This window comes from Saccostrea cucullata, unplaced genomic scaffold (assembly GCF_032062105.1).
Source record: "Saccostrea cucullata isolate Sc308-1 unplaced genomic scaffold, CSIRO_AGI_Scuc_v1 ctg5910, whole genome shotgun sequence".
In the NCBI taxonomy this organism is placed as follows: domain Eukaryota; kingdom Metazoa; phylum Mollusca; class Bivalvia; order Ostreida; family Ostreidae; genus Saccostrea; species Saccostrea cuccullata.
The window spans coordinates 1164-20287 of record NW_026928568.1 but is presented as its reverse complement, the minus strand read 5'-3'; the positions used below and the strand labels follow the sequence as shown (position 1 = coordinate 20287).

The 19124-nt window shown below is 34.0% G+C and overlaps 1 long non-coding RNA gene and 1 pseudogene across 1 annotated transcript; both read right to left on the bottom strand.

Moving 5' to 3' along the window:
* Positions 1 to 811: 811 nt before the first annotated feature.
* On the bottom strand, positions 812 to 9344 carry LOC134277987 (uncharacterized). The gene is made up of 3 exons (XR_009994362.1): positions 9277 to 9344; positions 3134 to 3198; positions 812 to 870 (listed from the first exon to the last, which is right to left on the bottom strand). It is a non-coding gene; the product is annotated as an uncharacterized LOC134277987 (long non-coding RNA).
* Positions 9345 to 14205: 4861 nt separating this feature from the next.
* LOC134277985 (uncharacterized) lies at positions 14206 to 17394 on the bottom strand (annotated as a pseudogene).
* Between the last annotated feature and the right edge of the window lie 1730 nt (positions 17395 to 19124).

Sequence of the window (19124 nt, the reverse complement as noted above, 5' to 3'; positions counted from 1 at the left end):
TTCTAATAAATGTCATATATGTTTGAATTTTTAAAGTCCAAATCTACTAATAATCATTACATTATCTTCATCTTATTTGCATCTTTACGTCATGGTGAATTACAGTCCTCTGGTTTTACTGTGTTCATTCATAAAGTATCTCATTTATATTCACAGTCTTGAATGCTTGATTGCAATTGGTTAATTTAAGAGTGTGAAAAGTCAAAAGTTTCTGTGATGCTTGGAGATATATGATTATGTGATATCTTATAGAGTGAAGAGGGTTTGAGTGGTTCTACTTGTTTGGTATAAGATGCTCTTGCTTAATGGTGCCAAATACCCTAAATCACTCACTCTTGCCTAGAACATACAGCAAGGCAGAATTCTTCTTCTCAAATAAGTCTTTCATTCAAAATTAATGACTGTTTATTCCAGTAAGAACTTTTATCATCAGTGCTTAAAATAAATCAAATATCTAATCTTATCAATTAGTTATCTACTTAATGATAACTAACATCAGAAAAGTTTGTGTTCTAAAATAATTGAATGTGCGAGTGTATTAAGGTACATGGATGATAGTGTATTTATTAATTTTCATAACTGTTACCGTAAACACCTTCGATTCAGGTAAAACCTTTTTAGGGTCAGAAGGCATGTTATGTAGATTTGTGGAACGAACGTCTTTTTGCATGCATGTGCTTGAAAGTGTGCACAGGTGCAACACATGAAATGACCAAAATAATAGATATAGCCGTACCTTTTAAATTTTTGGATGAAATGCATTGAAACTCATAATATAAGGGTATATTAGTAATATATAGACAAGATGACATGGTCACAATGGCAAGATCTCAAGCACACACGTAGTGGTCATTCACAAAATTTTGAAACCTAAAAATTAATCAACAGTAATTTGATCCAGATTAACAAAATAAAATCAACACAAAAATTTCCAGATTTACAGTATTGATCCTCTGCATATCTAGACATGGTAAGAACATGCCATGATAATCTTTCATATGCATGCCCCCATTGCACAATATTTGCACATACGTGCATGCAATATTGTATACGACATAATTATAGTTGATTCATTGTAGCTTTTATTTAATTTTTTTATAAATCCTCCTCCTGAGCATATGAAAAGTCTTCAGGAAAAAAAGCACTAATGGGGTTTTTAAGAGCGTTTGTGGAATATCTGTAACAGTCCCGTTACAATTAATACCAGTTTATGTTACTTTTGATTGTCTATTTAACCAGATTTTTTATATGAAATCTGAAGGCTAAGGAAAAGTATCAAGATCATTTATATAGATGGATCATGTGATTACTTACTGATTAGAGCTTCAACCCTTCAGAATTTTTAGAATCAATTTACCTCCAACATTTCCTATAGATAGTTTTCCATGGGCTTAAATTTAGCAAAAGTTACCTCCCGTTAATCGCCATATTGACTCAGTGAGTTTTCCTCTTTGTCTTAGGCCGGAATTAAAAAAATCTTTGTTTCCCCTAACCCGACCCTAAATTCTCCCAAATTGGGCCGGTAGGTAGGCAAACAATTTTATTTTCTGATAGCAGCTTTGAAATTCATTGTAAAATTTAATGGAAAGTTACATTTATAAACAAGAAATGTACAAAACAAATTAATTTGTGAACAAAATGCTAAGTACTAGTATCATGCATATGCCTTTTAAAAGCAAAATTCATGATTAATTCACAACTGTAATTTAGTTGAACCTGTGAAATATCTCACGCCATAGTACTTTTATATAAGTCAATAAAAGAGACAAGATTCTCAACTACACAAAGACTGGACATCAGAGTATATTTTTTCAAACCTTTAATCAGCCTCCAGTGCTTATATACAATCAATGTACCTTTTTGAGGGCTGTGAGATTTGCAGTGATTCAAGAGCATTTTGCTTTGGAGTTAAGACGTAAATGGCTAATTTTAAGTCGCGGGTTAAAATACCAATGAGGAAGGTTGAAAACGGTCCCTCAAAATTAAGGGACCATAAGTGTCCAGTGTCGCAAAAGATGCTGGCTGAAAAAAGATCCCCCACTGCTTAATGGCAAAAAAAAAGAGCGTAGTACGTCTAAATTTGGAGCAATGCATATGGGGAAGTGTTCAAATGTAGTCCCAACAAATTTCGAAGGGGTTATAAGCAAAGAAACAGCCAATCTTCAAGGGCCTAATTAAAGAAAAATACACCGGACGTCGAAGGAAGCTGAATTGAAATGATTTCAAAACTTTTGGAAAGAGTATGTAAACAACAATATTTAAATGAAACAAACCGAATATTGAGACATATTTACATTGATTGTATCCTATGATTCCATAATGGCATTTAGTAAACACAGGAACATAGATGAATTGGTAATTAGATCAAAACTCAAATTGAATAAAATGAAGTGAAATTGAATGTTGTGTTCAATAGGTGGTACCCTCATCTGAATTCAACAGACAGAATTGTTTGTTCCTTGTTTACCCTCCCTTTCGAAAATTTATTTATTCACATGGAGACGCCAAGACACCGAAACTCTCTAAATTAGTCATTGTAAATTTTATTTTCAAATTGTTTCAAGAGTGAAGAATTCTTGTTAACTAAAGGCACAAGATTGAGGCGTCGCCGTTGTTTTATGAAGAACTAATTCTCGCCATTTTATTTCCAACAAATACTTGAAAATCACGGTAGAACAATGTTTGCCATTCTCTTAAAATCTGATTTTGATAGAATTGTATTTTATAAAACTTGGTTGACAATAAAAACAATTTTTAAATCATCTTATTTGAAAAATCTTTTCAGTCCGCGCGATTTCATTAGATGGGTCGCGTTAGGGGAAACAAAAGTAATTTTTATTTTGGCCTTACCAAGTTTAAGAAAATAAAGCAGAAATATTTATTGGAAAATCTTTATCAAATAATTTTTTTTAAATAAATGAGGCATTTAAAAATTTATTTTTTCTTCAGAAAAATATTCATTCCTAATTCAAAATCGACAATATAAAAATTTAGAATTGGTTGAACAATGAAAGAATATAAGCAAAAGGACCTCCAGTATGGCAGCCAATGGGAAGTAACTCTCGTTAAATTTAGGTCAATTGAAAACTATCTATAGAGCTTCAACCCTTCAGAATCTTTTGAATTAATTTACCTCCACTATTTCCTTCTGTTGATTTTCTTCCATAGCGTCAGAATCCCCCAATGCCCGCTTCTTTCCTACAATTAAAACATGGAGTCTGTATTATAAAGTCTGGGAGTTCAACAACATTACCAAAAACAGAATATGGTAAAACTCTATTATTTCCATTTAAAGGTTCTTAGTATCTAAATATTATATAAGGAAAATAATCAAAATCATTTATGTAGATGGATCATGTGATTACTATAGAGCTTCAGTCCTTCAGATTCTTTAGAATTAATTTACCTCTAATATTTCCAATAGAGTTTCAACCCTTCATCAACCCATAATCATTATGCTTTGTTGTTTAACTTGTTCTTGAGAAGAAGATTTGTCCTATATAATCCTATTTAAAACTGTGATACCCCATTGTTGCCCCACCCTACCCCTAGGGGTCATGATTTGAAGTTAAATCTACACTACCTTGGGATGATTCCATAAAATTTTGACTAATTATGGCAGTGTGTTGTTCATAAAAAAGATTTTTAAAGAGTTTTTTCTATATATTCCCGCATAAAACTTTACATTGACTATTGTAGCCCTGTCCTACCCCCAAGGGTCATGATTTGAACAAATTTAAATCTACACTATTTGATGCTTCCACTTTAGTTTCATATTTCCTGACCCAATGGTTCTTGAGAAGAAGATTTGCAATCATGCCACCAAATTTCAATATATCTTACAGAGCTCCAAAAAATTGTTTACCCCAAAGTGTATTTACCTGATTTTGACTTTATTTACCTGATTTTCACATCAATGCAGATTTTGATTTTCAGTAGAATGATTGAAAAGTACATGTATACTTTTGACAAGGAAGATTATACAGTAGGTCAAGATATAAGATATAAGTGTTTTTGAAGAGGGAGAAAACCAACAAAGGTCAGTTCATGCATTGATTTAAAAAATATTTTGAAAATATCAAGAAGACTTTTTGCTAAAATTGGGAAGCATTCTTTTTGACAAGGAAGATTATACAGTAGGTCAAGGTATCACAGAGTCAGAGACACAGAAAACAAAATTTTCTTTAATCATGCTAATACGGCAAGTTGAGACAAATAAAAACTTGGCTATGAATCCAGAATAAACAAGAGGCCCAGGGGCCACAGCGCTCACCTGAGCACATCAGCTAGGAAAAAAAACACATATCAGATCAGAACTGAAAGTTAACTAAAGTTGGGGGGGGTAGAAATTTACCCCCCTCCCCAGGGGATCATAATTTCATCAAACTAGAATCTACATTACCTGAAGATGATTCCATATAAATATTACTAATCATGGCTTTGAAATACTTGAAAAGAAGATTTAAAAAGGTTTCCCTATATATTCCTATGTAAAACTTTGGTCGGCCATTTTGGCCCCACCCTTTCCCCAGGGGTCATGACTTTAACAAACTTGAATCTACACTACCTGTGGATGATTCCACATTAGTTTCATCTTTCCTGGCCCAGTGGTTCTTGAGAAGAAGATTTTTAAAGATTTTTCCTATATATTCCTATGTAAAACTTTGATAAGCCATTTTGGCCCCGCCCTACCCCCTGGGGTCATGACTTGAACAAACTTGAATCTACACTACCTGAGGATGATTCCATATGAGTTTCATCTTTCCTGGCACAGTGGTTCTTGAGAAGAAGATTTTTTGAAATGCCATTAATTTTTCTCTAATTCATGGTTATCTTCCCATGGAAAAGGGCATGGCCCTTCATTTGAACACACTTGAATCCCCTTACACAGGGACAATTTGTGGCAAGTTTGGTTGAAATTGGCCCAGTGGTTCTTGAGAAGAAGATGAAAATGTGAAAAGTTTACAACGACAACAACAACGACGACGACGGACAAATTTTGATCAGAAAAACTCACTTGAGCCTTCAGCTCAGGTGAACTAAAAAGTTATGCCTACTGCAAAGTCTTTCTATTCATAGAAATTGATTTTCATTTAAATCTCTGATTCTCTTCCTGGAATGGAGATCGTTTTCGCCATTACTCAAATTCCTGGTCACTAAAAGGCTTTTAAATCTGTACAGTGGAGCCTCATTTATCTGGACGCTTTGTTTCCCCATTCAATTTGTCTGGATTTGTGAAGCATCCCTATCAGTGCTCCAAGTCGCACTTACTTTTAGGTCGCTAAATGGCGACCTAAATTTTTTTTTTGGTTGCCATTTCAGAAATTCTGAGTCGCAATAAAAAATATTTTCACTCGCCATGATTAAAACATAAAAATAACACTATTAAAACAATGAACTAACTTCCACATGTGTAATGTTTTTATTTAAATCAAAGATTATTAATTACTGTGACTAGAAATCTTTTGATAGTTGAAGGATATTTTTTTTTAATACAACCACCCTTTGTATAGAACATGTACACAGAAGAACATGTACACAGAAGAGTTTCATCAAAATATAATAAAACTTTGACAATTGTTAAGACAGGACTTTGCCAATTGTTTTATCATGTTTAGGCCTACATGTTTACTTACTACTACGTGACTATCTAAACCTAAACTCAGTCCTTATCAGTGCCGCCAAAACACTTAATTGTGATATGCAAGCCATTGACCAAATGCTCTAATTACAAATTCAGAGAAACTCAAGAAAGTTTACGATGTTTGGATGCCATTCTCTCAGAAACATTATGTACATGTATATACATTTCTGGTTCTATCTAACTTAACTATTACAGCATGCTGTCATAACATTAAGTGATCTAATTCCATACAGCGCTTTGTCAAGTGTGTTAAAGTATTTATCTTCAAACGTTGTGTTGATAGAGAATCTTGAAAACATAAATGTAATGCTATCATAACAAGAGGCCCATGGGCCACATCGCTCACCTGAGAAGCTTTGGCCATTCCGTTCTTTACCAGATTTCCCCCTTGTAATACATATTGTGACCCCACCCTACCCCAATGATCATAATTTAAACAATTTGAATTCTACACTATCCCAGTATGCTTCCACATAAGTTTCAGTTTTTCTGGCCCAATGGTTCTCGAGAAGAAGATTTTTAAAGTTTTTTCCGATAAATTTTATGTAAAGCTTTGGTTCCCTATTGTGGCCCCGCCCAACCCCCGGTAGTTATGATTTCAACAATTTAGTATCTACTCTACCCAAGGATGCTTCCACATAAGTTTCAGCTTTTCTGGCCCAGTGGTTCTTGAGAAGAAGATTTTGAAGTTTTTTCTTATATATTTCTATGTAAAACTTTGATTCCCTATTGTGACCCCACCCTACCCCGGGGGTCATGATTTGAACAATTTAGGATCTGCACTACTCCAGGATGTTTCTACATAATATTCAGCTTTTCTGGCTCAGTGGTTCTTGAGAAAAAGATTTTCAAAGATTTTTCCTATATATTTCTATGTAAAACATTGATTTCCCATTGTGGCCCCCCCTACCCCCGGGGGTCATGATGTGAACAATTTAGAATCTACACTATACCAGGATGCTTCCACATAAATTTCAGCTTTACTGGCTCAGTGGTTCTTGAGAAGGAGATTTTCAAAGATTTATTCTGTATATTTCTATGTAAAACTTGGATTCCCTATTGTGGCCCCGCCCAACCCCCGTGGGTCATAATTTGCACATTTTAGAATCTACACTATCCTAAGATGCTTCCACATAAGTTTCAGCTTTTCTGGCCCAGTGGTTCTTGAGAAGAAGATTTTCAAAGATTTTTCCTTTATATTTCAATGTAAAACTTTGATTCCCCATTGTAGCCCCACCCTACCCCCAGGGGACATGTTGTGAACAATTTAGAATCTACACTATACCAGGATGCTTCCACATAAGTTTCAGCTTTTCTGGCCCAGTGGTTCTTGAGAAGAAGATTTTCAAAGATTTTTCCTTTATATTTATATGTAAAACTTTTATTCCCCATTGTGGCCCCGCCCTACCCTGGGGGTCATGATTTGAACAATTTTGAATCTACACTACCCAAGGATGCTTCCACATAAGTTTCAGCTTTACTGGCCCAGTGGTTCTTGAGAAGAAGATTTTTTAATGACCCAACCCTATTTTTGTCTTTTCTTCATTATCTCCCCTTGCGAGGGGATATGTCCCTTAATTTTTACAATTTAAAATCCCCTTTACCCAAGGATGCTTTGTACCAAGTTTGGTCAAAATTGGCCCAGTGGTTCTTGAGAAGAAGTCGAAAATGTGAAAAGTTTACAGACGGACGGACAGACAGACAGACAGACAGACGGACAGACGGACGACGGACAAAATGTGATCAGAAAAGTACTTGAGCCTTCGGCTCAGGTGAGCTAAAAAGATGGACGTTGCCAGCCAAAATTTTCTCAGTCGCAAAAATGCGACTTAGTTTTAATTTCTAGTCGCAAAACCAACTTTTCGGTCGCAAATGCGACCGTTTTAGTCGCAACTTGGAGCACTGAAGACTCTTCTGTTTTAGTGCTCTCTTTCATACTTTTTGATAATGTCAAACATCTATGTTTGATATATTTTACTATGACAGAGAGCAGAAGACAGCAATACAAATAAGAACACAGAATTTTTAAAACTATTTATAAAAAATAACCAATAAAAACATAGAGACTTGAGCAAGTCTACATGGTAAAAGCATGTTGCAAATGACATTATGAACATATTTTATATTTTTATATTTACAAAATGACCATTTTGTCACCTGTTAATTTTTTTTCTTTTAAATAACACTCTTACTATGTTTTGTTATTTATTATTCTTTAATTCTATATAAAGATTACATAAAGATTACAATATAAAAGTAATTTTTGTGTCATTATTATGGAATAAACTTCTTATAGATACCAATTTCTTTGATTTTCCTTAGAGTTTAGTTTTCATCAAGAGTTATCTTCCTTAAATGAGTTGTAGCCCCTGATGACCCATTTTTTACCCATTTGTAAAATGGGTACCTTAAGAAGTTATACAGTAACTTAAAAATCTGAATGAAAAACGTCATTCAACGAATAGAGATAGACTAGCTTTTAAAAGATAGAGCAAGTTTTCGCCGGCATAAGTTTCGTGCATCAAGGCTTGCAAAATAATTTAGTGTTTCAGCAAACAAAATATCGTTTGATAAAGGTCTGTAGCAACAGCTTTTAATGTGTGTGTGTTTGGGGGGGGGGCTCCAACAAATAAATCTAAAAATCTGCGTACTACAGAGCTGTGCTTCTAGTAAACCATCAGATCTCTATTTTTCATGATAAATTTTTTCCGTATTAATCCAGAACAGTCCAAGTCAGTATGAGTTACACATAGCAGAATAACCCGATTTTTTAAACTGACAAAACTAAAGGTCGCTAATCAGAGATAAAATTTCAAAATTTTGCTCTGAGGCTACAACCAGTTATAAGTAGGCAGATCATTGTAGAAAAAGTGAACAAACCTACATGAATATTCCCTACACCTAGAAATTCTCTTAACTGATTAATTTCAGTTAGAGAAAAAACATGCATATGGTCCACGTATTGCAGTCCTTTTTTAAAGGACAGCAACTTGTATAAGTATTAAACAGCAATGTTAAAAAGGTCACCGGGAAATGAACTTTTAGTTGGTCATGTGATCAAATCTACTGAAAAACCCTTCAGGCTTCACAGGATTTGATCACGTGACCAACTAAAAGTTCATTTCCCAGAGAACTTTTAAACATTGTTTTTAATTTATTCAATATCATTCAAACTATTTTACCTAAAATAAGATTACATTTATTGCCATGGTCACATTTAATAAAATATAATAAAGGTTAAAGTAATTAGCCATGTTAACCAAAGAGATAAAATTTTAAGTGTAAAAAGGTCAACATAAAAATGTACCATACATGATGATACATCAGCAGAATTGATGCACATTGATTCCTTATTTTCTCTGCGATTTCGAGTTACACTATATGATTACTTATCCAAAATAAACTTCCCAAAAAATCCTTGATTTAACAAATTTCACGAATGACATACCTTATTGTCACGATTAATTTTGGTCAAAGCACTGGGCAAAGGCGGATAACTCTTTAGACTACACGTGTTCGAGGTAAACATTTTCCCAATCCTTCTTAACAATTTTTATAATTGTTTTCATATGTTGATTTCAGGAACATGTTTGTTCAAGGAAAATAAGATTATTATTACATGGAAAAGTTACCTGCTAGATGCACTGGAGTTGAATCAATCATGATCTATGGCAAGTCGTCCGATTCGCGGCAATTTTGGTGCATATAAACAAACCGAAATGTCGATCCCGATATAAATATAACCTGTACAGAACACAAACATCGAGGCCTACTCTGGTACGCTTCATAGAAGCTAAAACTACACGGAAGACCAAAAAGGTTTAAATGATTGAAAATCTAAACAAAAAATTAAAGGTTCTGTAAGAAATTGTTTGCAAGAATATGTATTTTTAGTTTTAAAACATAAATTAAAAAAAAATAAAACATTATTTAAAAAATACTTAAAAATTCCTTGGTTAAATGCATATGTATAGAAAAGAAAATTGCATGTTTTTGCGATATTGGATCTTGTTGGCATAATCGAAAGGTCTTTTTAACAATTTTTCTGATTTTAAGTAAGCAAATTTAATTTGCAATCTATCAATCAATTAACACAAACACACACACACACACACACCCTCACACACACCCTCACACACACACACACACCCTCACCCTCACACACACACCCACACACCCACACACACACACACACACACACCCTCACACACACCCTCACACACACACACACACAAATCATGTATTCATCTTTTCCAGCTACGATATAGGTTATCTTTAAGGCAAAATAAATGTAATAAAGTTAATCTGTCATAAATACATTGAATGAGACAATTGAACTGCATGCAGAGTCGATATACAGTCTGCGCGTTGCTTTGTTGTAGAAAGTATATGCATAGTATAGCTTCTTGTAGCCATAGACTGTAAAATATAACATGTGTATGAATATTTTATGTGCATGGTATAATTATATTATTAAATGTAATTATACATTGTTTATAAATATAACATGAACATGAATATTGAATAGATATTACAGTTGATCCTTGTTTATCCGGAAACTTGTAAACTAATAGGAACTAATTAATACCTCTTTACAGTCAGACAATGCATATAGGCGTCGGAACCGGGGGGGGGGGTCTTCTTCAAAGATTAACATAATATAAGCATTGAAAATTAGGGCTTACATTGTACATTTTTTCGTTCTTTAGTCCCTCCCCTTTCAATTTGCTTCCGACGCCTATGCAATGATATCATTGCAAGAGTGGATCTTCAGCCTACCCCCCCCCCTCCAACCCAAACGAAATAGGGTTTTCACATTTAGGTCCATCATAGGCATGTGCGGATCTCGGAATTTGCAGAGGTTTCAAATGTTTCACATTAAACCGAGTAAATGTGACCTTGGAACGCCCCCCCCCCCCCGAAAACGGTGACCCATCCCCGAACACGGATCTTTGTTATATTGGTATCAAAACTCATTGCCATGAAGATTTGAAAAAGTAGCACTTATATCTGAAACTTTGCAACAGACAGCAATAATGAAATTCTGCATCTAGTTGTAAATAGGCTATTTGTGTGCCAAGTTATATTGAATAAAGACAAAATAAGAACTGTACGAGAATTAACGTTTAAAAAAATTACAGAATTTTCTATTTTTAGTTAGATGGAAATACCGTTTATTGAAACAAAAACAAAGCAATTGTTTATGTATCTTTGTTTAGTCTACTTATGTACCACGTAATATTGAAATTGGACCAAAATTGTAGGAGGCGTTTGAAAAAATAAACTGTTCACAGAGAAACGAATTGATAGACAGACGGACGGAAGACGGATACCTAACTATCGCATAAGGCCATGAAATTCGCAAATTTGAAAGAGGCACATTGCTTATCATGATCATAACTATACACTTAGCTTTCTTAAGCTTACTTTGGTCACTTTATACCTACAGGTAAATCAGAGTAACAAAGTATTTCCACTTTATATCCAGTTGGGCACCGCACCCTAACGGTATACAGATACCTTGTCACCCTTAAGACACATTCTGGAAATTAAGGTCTTCCGTTTCCTAAGATTAGGATTATTAAGGCTTCCGTCTTCAGCGGAACTGAAATAAACTAGATAAGAATAATGTACTTAACTAAACTGAATGTTAAACTTTGATGAAATTTAAACAATAAAATGGAATGAACGAAAGCAGCTGTTGCAGAAAAAATACATAACCCGCGTAAGCAATAGCTGCGACCGTTCATTTTAGTAACAACAAACAAAGAAAGACACTTTATTGTTTATATTTATATCTGTTTAAATTATCATTTTAAATAGGATTAAAAATATTAATTATTGTGTTAATAATGCGAACATCTTTGTACGTTTCATTGATGGAACGGCCACTGATCAAGAAATCTGTACAGGTGATATGCCTAATGTAGTTTATGCAATGGGCTTTATTAAGAAATAAAGAAGAAAATATTCAGTGGATGTAAATAAAAAGTTTTTAACGTGTTCTCTATCTGGATGTCATACAGATTATTCAGAGACAGCTTTTTCCTTGTATTAAGTTTGAATTACAAGACTGGAGATAGAGGAAATACTTGTCATCTCTCATTCGAATGATACTCAATGTTGCATTATTTATATAAAAAAAAATAATCAAGCTTAAAATAATTCACTGTTATTTTTCTCATGCATCGTGAATTTTCATCGGACCTTGACTGCTTTGTTAGCAGTTGTGCAACCTGTTTATTGATCATACATGCATTGACCTATATACATTTCGGATGTCAACATTACCGCTCTTTGATTTTTACGCAAGTCCCAGAAAGTTATCGAAATTGAAGCTGGTCATCGATTTAATCAGTTTAAAATCAAGAATTTGTTATTTGCATAAATCGTAGAATATTTCTGGACACAAATATAAAGTTTTTCTTGAACATGTACGAGTATTTAAAGATAAAATGTCTGATTCTATTCTTTGAAGAATGAATTAAAAGCGCTGCGTATACCTGTATGCTCAAGTATACATGGTTTCTCTGGTCGATAGTAATTTTGAAAGTTATTGTAATTGCACATGTACATAAACTAATGTTGAATTCTACCCTTGTGATGTCCATTATAGTTTCGTTATTTAAAGAATCGGGATATCACCACTGCAACTTAATTGTTTTTAATTTGAACGGATGATTCTATATAATTGGAAAGGTACACATTTTTTAGGAGCCGTCGTCTCCCTCTCGACTTTGAAGTAATTGCAATCGTTATACGTATATGGGCCTATATCAAGTTATTCTAATTGTTGCTTAATTTATTTCAGAAAAATAATGTTGTTCAAATTAGCAATTACAAATAAACATGACAAATGCACACAGTAAATTGTAAGTGGAAGTGACGTTTTTAATTCTCATGAAAATCGAAAATAAAATTAAGTAACTTTGAGTTTTGCATAATTTTCTAAATAACTTATCATTGTATTTTTCCGAATGATATGCTCATAAATTTCTTTTATTTCCTCAAATAAAAATCTTGAATATCACAATGACACGATTTTATGTGCATGTACATGATATTAACTAAACTACATACTGTTTTACACAGAAGAACACACAACATGAGCTTTAAGAATACGAGAAAAAAAGAGAATAATTTAAAATTCTTCTAACAAATGCAAAATTTCTTCCTGTAATTTCATACAAATATTCCAAGCCTTTCTTTCGTGTTTATTGGTCTAAAAGCGATTAGATTATTTTATTTCCTCTCATTGCGATGCGTAACCCCACTGAAATGATACAATGCTTTCCTTTAGAGTCGAGAATGGTAGGTCAGGGCTGGTGTTGAAATCCATGATTACTCCATAACCTATTATAATATTAACCAAAAGTCATACGCGATATTGTTTTTAATTCGCAGGTTGTCAAATAAATCTAAGAAAAGGTCGGCTCACTAAACTTTTTTTTTCATAAACTTTTTAATTTCTAGAGTGTACAATCGAGCATCGAAGTGTGTACATGTACTAGTTTTTTTTTTTTTTTTTTTTTTTGGGGGGGGGTATCAGTTTTCGCTGCATTTGATTTCCTGATTTTTGCATTGCATTTCCCACAATTAAACAAAGTTAATAGAATATAATTGGTGACAGTAACACAAGTGATTTATAAAACGAAAGTCAAGCAATAAAACGTTAAAGTTTGTAAAATCAAGTCAAGTCACATAAAACAAAGACAGGTTGAAACGCTCACACATGGACATACATACAAACGTTTTGGTAACTCGGAATAGTCCACAGTAAAACTATATTTTCTTGATGACTGAATGTCCAGTACATCTTATGTTCACGTTCGGGATAGTTCACGGCAGTTTCATCACACATACGCAATTATCATAGAAGTCGAATGCTTTTTAGGTTGAGGATTGACACTAATTCCTTAGATAAATACTGAGTCTCAAATTCCTTTTCACTGTCTTAACTTAACTTGATAATTTTAGCATATGTTAAAAATAAGCATTAGAAATAATTTTTGTCATGAAATTCAATTCTGCTACATTTTAAATGAATTTGTAAAATTAACTATTTGAGAATTGTCATGCTGCAGATCTGAAGCTTGCTAGCTGTTCTAAAAAATGAGATGGATCACCAGAGAGCTAGATTGATTGATTGATTGTATACTGTTTTACGTCCCGCTCCAGAATATTTCACTTATATGGAGACGTCACCATTGCCGGTGAAGGGCTGCAAATTTAGGCCTATGCTCGGCACTCAGGGCCTTTGAGCAGGGAGGGATCTTTATCGTGCCACACCTGCTGTGACACGGGGCCTCGGTTTATACGGTCTCATCCGAAGGACCGGCCCATTTAGTCTCCTTTAACGACAAGCAAGGGGGTACTGAGGACCTATTCTAACCCGGATCCCCACGGGGTCCAGAGAGCTAGAGTGCCAGAGAGCTAGAGTGCCATCCATATTATCTCAAGTTCAGGCTCAGAAGGACTATTAAAAATGGTTGTAAGGAATGTTTAACTGTAGAAAAAATTAAGAATGTGTAAGAGACACACGGTAAATAATATTTTTAGATTCAAGCAGCTGAAAAACACTCATATATTGAATATAGCTTCAGTGCAATTTTTTCTAATATTTTCTAGTATTTTATTCTTCGTATTTCTCAATTTATCATTTTCAAATAACGCGGTATTTATTTTTATTTAAGGGCACATTAAACCTTATTTGTCAGCTAGTCTAGAGTGCCCATCTGTCATGAGAACTTTAAACTGGATATTAACTATTGAATGAGTTGAAATAGGACTTTCAATTTCACATGTGCATTATTTGTGACATGTGATTTTCAAATATACTGTGATTTTTAACCCCGTGACTTTGATCTTGGAGCTTGACCTACTTAAAAAATAACATTTCTTTAAATTGACCATAACATTGAAAGCTTTCATTTTATATACATGTACATGTAATACCTGTGTCAACGCCTTTGAAAATTCACTATGATTTTTTACCCTTTGACCTTGAAGTTTGACCCTCTTTTCAAAAACATTAACCATAGTCATACCTTTTGAGAGAAAAGAGATCGATTAAGGGTCTTATTTTACCACTGTGTTTTACCTGTAACAACATTTTTTTGAAATACCGATACTCTGATTTTGACAACGTGACCTTGCGGCTTGACTTACTTTTCAAAATTTTAATCTTTATCATAACTTTTGAATAAGAAGAGATAGGTATTCTTATTAAACAAAAATCAACTGTATGTAACCTGTGATAAAATCATTTCAAAAACTAGCATATAATGAATTTAGACCTTGAAGTTTAACCGGCTTTAAACATTGCTTAAAACTGACAATGACTTTTGATAAAGAAAGGATAACGCTTTCATACCTAGATTTACATATGTATACACGTATTAGCTGTGACAAGGCCTATCGAAAAAAGCATAGCTTAAGAATTCGTCAATACGGTAGCACACAAATGGCTTTGCTTATCACCAGCGTGTGTCATGGTGTGACGTAAGGTCATTTTAACAAGATCAAGGTCGCAAACATTCTTTTACCATCTTTTTAAATTGTAAAACATATATAAATAAGATGACATCTACCCTTAAAAGATTGCTTTAACATTAGAACGTGGCATGACCTTGACCCAATGTGATTTCTCCCGTCCGCAGCTCCGACGGAAGACCTACTCGTTGCTTAGCAACGAGCTCAGCTCTAGTTATTATTTTTTTCTTAACGATTTTGTACGCACAATTTTTCGAAAACATCTCGATCAATTTGTATGAAACTTTCAGGTCTGATAGAAAATCAACAATTCTAGATATGTTTTTATTTTTATGACGTCACTTCCGGTTGGGAGTTTTCTGCGATTGAGTGATTTTTAAAGGGTCACTTTGTCCGACAGTTTTTTCGAAAAGAACTTAACACAGAAGTATGAAATTTTCAGTGATGCTAAAGGAACCTCTGGAGAAGTGTACTAAGTATATCATGACTACCGGAAGTACGAAGCGCCGACGCTCGCTATGGTCCGAAAATAGTGCTATCATAAAATTAAAAATTTATAACACATTTTATTTGTTAACTTTTTTTACAAAAATATTTGATAAAACATATCAAACAAAAGATGTGTAGAATTACATGATCTTTCAAATGATATCTCGAAAAAAGGGTTGGCCCCTATAATTACATGTAAGGGTGGAGAAGGGCCGAAAGTTTTTCCATAATATCTCAAAAGGTATTGAGAATTTGTAATACGTCTAAGAAGCAAAGTTCTTCAAAATGTCAAGCTCAATCTATTAATGTCAACAAAAAACGTCCGTCGACGTCATTCCGGTCAAACCGGAAGTAGTCCAAAATTGCATATTTTTGCTGTTCTTGACAGGCTTTTGGATATCATATGTCACTGGAAGCTAAAATCGTAATCTTAATTTTCCGTCCGTCGACGGCAATTCCGGTCAAACTGGAAGTTGCCAAAAATAGCTTAATTTTGCAATAATTAACATAGATTTGGAGGATGTAACCACTTTTGGACTTCACTACTCTTTTTTTTTTTAAAGAAAGTTACTTCCGGTCAAACAGGACGGAAGACCTACTTGTTGCTTTGCAACGAGCTTGGCTCTAGTAATTATTGTATTTTTCTTACCGATTTTGTAAGTGCGATTACTCGAAAACGTTTTATAACCTAGAAAACAATTGAAACTAAAATATCTGGCAATTATCAATTGAAAACTTTTCCAATATCTTGGAAAAAATTGTCTTTCTCCTGAAGCGAAATCCACTACATTGCCAAAACGCATGATTGCCCTTAAGGTCTTACAACGAACACCTGTTGCATTCATCAGATCGTAGTTTATGACCACTAATTCCTTTCTGGGGTCAGAAAAGTAATTTTTCCAGATACACTTCCAATCATTCTGTGTCTGCAAAGAGTCTTCATCGAAGTAGTTGTCAGACAGGAGTACAAGATAGTACCTAGAGACTGATATCTGCCATGCCGTCTCTTCCGATCTTACACAACCCGGAAGTAAGTCACGTGACGGGATGAATGCACTTAATTCATTTCCTGTTAAGAACAAGTTTTAGAGTCTTGTAATGAGCCACAAGTTTAAATCTTCGATTTTTTCGTCATATGAAATGTAAACCACACAATCTTCGGTCCGGCGTTTTCTGAGACGTCCTCAATATTCGTCTGGATCTTAGAATGACCCTCAATTCAAACTTTAAAAAGTGAACAAAAATTATGAGGATAAATGCAATAACAAATGCTAAAGAAACCGATAAAAGAAGGTATTTACTTTCTTGGCCATGTTTTCTGCAGTCAAGATGAGAAAGATAAGATGTCATTCGATTTTCAATGCCTTCCTTTATACAATAAAAGGAATATGACGTACAGTTTTCGGCTTGTTTTGTACGAATCCAGTCATACATCCATAGATGTGAGCAGGTGCAATTTATAACGAAATTTCCCCCGCTGAAGAAATACTCATGGATCTAAAAATGAAAATTCCCGAGGAAGTCCATGCAGTTGTTGGGATCTAGGAATAGAGAACACACGCAGATGAATAAGGTTTTTCAAGGCTTCCATTTCAAAACTAGGTATGAATGCTAAATCAAGAATAGACACAAGTTTAAGATAATGTCTCTCTGTTATTTTCTGAATTGGATTGCCTTTCATATAGAATTCAATTTCTTCACTCTTGGGAAGGATATTAGGAAGCGTTTAGTCCAGCTCCTGTACAATTTATTTGAAGTGTCAATATCATTTCTTGCTCTGCTAAACTCTTTATTCTTGGTTTTTCAATACATGAACATCCGGGGTGACATACAGGCTCTGAAGTATGATTACAAATCAAGTCTGGTATTCCATTCTCTATAACACTTGGTATCGTTATTCCTCAGGAAAGTATCTGGTGTCTCACAAGTTATGTTGAAGTAGTCTCTTTTCATAATCTCAATAAATGACTTGAAATGCATAACAGGTTTTGCGATCTACAATCGCATATCAGAGGGTTTAATATAAAATCAAACCCAAAGTCATAAAGTTTTCCCAAAGCAAAGAGATTCGAAAATCCCAATTTTTTTACATCTGGGATTTCTTCGAATTGATTGTTTGAGAAATCTACCAGACCTGGGCCATAAGTTTCTCCCAGGTTCATATTCCATTTAAATTTATTTGTACCCTTTCTCAAACTATTATTTGATAAACGCAATTCACAAAATGGCCTTGTCTGTGATGTCGACAGATAAAAGAAAGTTTCCACTCAAATTCAAAAAATGGAAAGTCATGAATGCTACAACTCCCGTCTCAATATAACTGATAGCGTTATGAGAGAAGTCAACAAATCTAAGATTCCTATTTCCAGTAATTGAAAAGTTTTTTAAAACTGTTAATGAATTCCAAGACAAATCCAGACGCGTTAAATTAGTAGAGGGCAGCTCAAATTCGGTAGTGTCAGAATAAGATTGTGAGATAAATTGATCCTTGTTATACCTGGAAATTCACAGAAATTCATTGGAAAGGCTTGTATGTTCCTGTATGAATACTCCAAATTTATATTTCTTTCAAACATGTTACCTTCGAAATATCCATCGTTTGAAATGTTCAGGTGAGAAAAATTGTAGTTGTTATCAAGAATACTTTTTAGAATAACATGCACAACATCCGGCCATTACAGCGTTTTTGCACTCATTCGGACAGTACAGCGGTAAACCATCCCAGCCTTGTGGAACCCATCTAAATGTCCCTTAGGAGGATGATTTCCCAGAATAAATCAGCATCAATAAAACGGACAAATGTCCAAGGTAAAATGCACGTACTTTTAATGTCATGTTGATTTCGCTTAAGAGTAGAAGTTAGACCATGTATTCAATGTCATTTTTTGTCTTTAATTCAGAGTCTAAAATTCAATACTTCCTAGTTTTAAAAATGCTTCCTTGTTCCTTCTGAAACCGAAACATTGTCACAATGTCGTATTCTCTAACTGCCAATACAACTTCAAAAATTGTATCAAACCCCTTGTCGCATACAAGCGTTTTAAATGTCCATAAAAAGAAAAGAATGCATGAATACTTTTAGACATCCATGTAAGATATTAAAGGACCAATTACAATATCTATTATCAGGAGGATTATAAAGGCTAACAAGTAACTTAAGTAATACTCAACATTAGCCCTTTTTCTGTGCCATTTTACTTTAGAATAAATTCAGTATCATCGAATTTGTAACTGTTTAAACAGCGGCAGAAATTTGTTCCAGGAAGGGTCGAATGTTAATATTTTTATGACATTTCAAGACTCTTTCCGGTGGCGAATTCATGGTTGATTAAGAGGTGTAATTTTAGTAATATTAAATTCATACACAGTATACGTGGGTCAGATCAATAGTCGGAAAGTCCAATAGTCCGAATGTTCACTATTCCGTAAAATAATTATAGTCTAATTATAAAATATACTTCACGGCGTCAGGCTCTGTGCACATGTACTTTGTATGTTC